Genomic DNA, 3,919 nt, shown 5'->3' on the forward strand with positions numbered 1-3,919 from the left:
AGCGTGACTAGGCGGTGCACAAGAACGCTGCGAATTCTTCTCTCGCTTGCCGCACACTCACTAGCGTATACTCAGTGACTCAAGTTGGTGAGACGTTCATTGAAGAGCGGCACCTGCCCTATTTCTCCATGAAACAGCTGGCTGAAGTGTTGGCGTGGCGTGGAAACATGCCGTGGTTGCTTAGTGGCTATGGTGCAGGGCTGCTGAGCACGAGGTCGCGGGATCGGATCCCGGCCAAGGCGGCCGCATTTCGAAGGGGGCTAGAACACCCGTGTGCTTAGATTTAGGTGCACGTTAAAGAACCCCAGGTGGTCGAAATTTCCGGAGTCCTCCACTACGGCGTGCCTCATAATCACAAAGTGGTTTTGGCACGTAAAACCCCATAATTTAATTTTGGTTGGCGTGCAAGGCGTTCATTGAAACGTGGCCTATGCACAGTGCATTCGTGACGCAGCCTGCTATATATAAGGTGTCAGTTTGCTGTCGTTGAGGAATCGTTGTGACGTCGGTTCAATTCTACTCCGCACCAAAGAAGTTTAAGGGATGTTTTTCGTCATTGTAGAGGCGACGCATTCCCAATAGCTTCTTTTATCTTTATTGCAGACTTTGACATTGAAGGTGACGGGTTGCAAGGCATAAACGTGTCGCCCGCACTTAGGCTCACGCGGAGTTAACTTGTTTACAACGAGATCAAATCATCAAGTACAGATATCCACTATGGTAGATCAGAGCGCACGCGATAAATCTCCCTCTGACATACCACACTTTCAATGAAGTTTTCGTGAACAGAATGACCAACTGGGTTTGCATGCACAAATTCCGTTCTCGTTTTCCAGGAAGCGTGGAGGCTCAGGACCATAATTATATCGTATGGTATATAGTCTGATGTATTCACTGGCAAGAATCGTATACCATATGGGTTATAGGGTAACTGCTTATTTAATGTTCGCTGGAGTATGTCTGGTGAAGCATCGGGCCTCAACAGTCTAGAAATACATCTTCAATTGTTTTGGGTTTCTTGCATAAATATCAGTTTTCCAAGGTACGAAGATGCCTTTAGCGCTAAGCCATTCTAGCTTATATCTAGACACCCAAGTTGGCGTCAAGGACGTTAATTGAATACCCGCGCACACTTGCTGACGCATACACAATAATCCAAGTTGTCATCAAGGAGGTTCATTGGAGACAAGCACAGACCGAGTGGTACATGATGATGATTTATAGGTATCATCTTTGAAACAGGACAGTGGCAAATAGTCGCCTAGCCTGCTAAAGCTGCTTACGTAGGCTATAAATGCTCTCCACTAAAGCATTTTTGTGCAGATTTCTCTTCACTTTTTTTCTTCCGCTAAACTTCTCTATCTACTTTATACCGCTACCTATGAATGTAACGGATGCGGTCGCATCAATCTCACCCCTGCTTTTTTAGAGCGCAGCTCGTAGGCGCCCGTTCCTCGGTTGAGTGTCGCCGTTCTTCGGCGTAACAGCGCGAATACGCTTGTGACGCTGCTCGCACGTTCGTCGTCATCTTCTTCTACAGCTCACTACAATGCTGCTCATCATGCTAGAGTTCGCAGACTGCCACGCCCTCTGTAAAGGCTTAGAAGGGTGGCAGTTTGGGCTGGTTGGTAACCTATGTTGTCTGTGTTTCACGTATCGTCTTCGTTCGCGCTTTAAACTTATTAGCCTGCAAATGCGCTGAAGGCACTAGTCTACCGTGAGTTAGTGCCGTGATTTTTGTCTCAAATTCTTTGCCTCAATATATCGCGAAATGAAAACGCGTATACAGCTGCGAATAAGTTTCTCATCAGGGAGTATCGTAATCGCCGGACATTTTCCCACTGCACTCTAACCGTTTCTCGCTTATCTCGACTGCTGACCCGTTGTACACTTTATATTCAAGCGTTTCTGGAAAGTAGACGTTACCTAAGGGTCGCATTGAGCGAAATCCTTGTTTGAAAAGCTTCCGCACTGAGTTGGCTTGAAAGAGCTTTGCCGAAAAGCGGTGCTTACCCTGTCCCTCGGGCAGAGTGACCTATGTGGGCGCGTGAGGGGCTCATTGAAGAGCGGAACGTATGTACACATTGCCACACGGCGACACAAGTTTGTCTGATGATTGTTATCGAACCCTGTACCCTCAGCACACGAGCCCGAAGAGCTAATCATTCGAACACAAGCTGTGCAGTGAACCAGGTATGTGGAAAAATATTTAGATACCTACAAACATGGGAGCTCCCGAATGTGCATCAATTACCCAAAGAATGCAAAAGCATTAAAAACGCGCACGCACTTATATTTAGGTGCACATTAAAGGGACACTAAACCGAAACAATAAATCATTATAGACTTGTGAAGCATTGTTTGAGAACCCTGCAGGCAGTCAGTTCAATATAATAGTTTGATTGAACTGAGATGAGAAAATAAAGGTCGAACTATCAGTATTTCAATTTCGCGCCTGAACCCCGACGCCGCTACGTCAGTGTGACGTCAGGGACTCCAAAGTAAATTTTCGCATTTTGGCCGCATTGGTTGAGTAAAGGTTACCGAAAGTTGCTGTGGGGCTCAAACATGGCGTAGACAACAAATTAGTCCTGACATCGTTCACGTCGTACGCATGAAACTATATGTTGCGCGCTCGTGATAACATTTTTTTATTTGCAATGATATTTACAGCTAAGGTGGTTACTTGTCTGTTTCTTGTGTCTCAGCAAGTCACGTATAGCCAGTGTTGTATTTGTGTCTTTCCTGTAGCTTTGACTGTGTTCTTTGCGCGAGCATCTGCCTTGACCATGTTTCTTTTCCCCCTCGTTTTCTGACACCCATTCTAAACCAACGAGCAGATTCTCTTTTCGAGGAAGGGAAACAATGCCACCTGCAGGAGTGGGCACAGTGCCAGAGAAAAGACAGGAAGCACAACAAAGAAGATGCGCGCGCAATACCCCCCCCCCCTCCCCGTTCTATAGCCAGGTCCCACCGCCATGTTTTTCGGGAGCCAGCTGTCCTCATCATGCGTCGCGAGTCCTCTTCGAACACGTGACGATATCATACTTTGTATTTCTCCAGAAATCAGTTTCTCTGCCAATTGCAGCATCCCACGCTTGCAATTTTTGTCAGGAAATGTGAGCCAGAAGGCACGTAACATATGGGGTGGTGCTGTTCCCTCCGATTGTTCGGAAATGAAGGTCATACTCTACATGTTATGGCCATGCGTGCTATTTGCGTGAAACCAAAAAAAATAATTTTGCGTTTTTGAAAACTGAATAGAGGTTATTATTGTGTGCAGTGTAAAATAACAATCTTCACAAGTGATAATAAATGCGCTCTTCGAAGCTTTACGCAAACAGGCGCGCTATAGTTTATGCAGAACATGCCCTTCACCTCTCGTCATGACCTATAGGTAGCAATTTAGTTCTTCAAAGGTGTTCAATCGTATGTAACGGCACATAGCGCTCAACTTATATTCAGGATATTGGGCTCTATAACGTAAAACTATTCCAAAATGTATTTTTTCCAATCTCCTAATGTCAAATTATTGTAACCGCCGACGCAATCATTAGGCAATGACCCATAGGGTTGTCTGAACAGACAATCAAATGCTCTCCTCGTTCACAGGAGGCCACTTCTGTTTGCTTGAAAAACGAATAACATTGCCTACACTGAGCGGCATGTCTCATCTAATTGGCTGACAAGAGGCGAGGAGCACGTTCAAGAGGAGAGGGATTCGATAAGGACGAGCCACTGAACTGAAAATCGATAACCGGATGAAGAGGGTGGTGCCGGCGTCTGCGATTGGTTCACTTTCCGTTACTTACCTTGCGGTGGCTGGTCGAAAATCGTTGCAGTATGCAATGGAAGGTTAAGAATGCCGCTAAAACGGATCTTCAGCAAATAAGAATTGCTAGAGCGAGGTCGTAAACAA

Source organism: Dermacentor andersoni, chromosome 3 (genome assembly GCF_023375885.2).
Source record: "Dermacentor andersoni chromosome 3, qqDerAnde1_hic_scaffold, whole genome shotgun sequence".
Lineage (NCBI taxonomy): Eukaryota > Metazoa > Arthropoda > Arachnida > Ixodida > Ixodidae > Dermacentor > Dermacentor andersoni.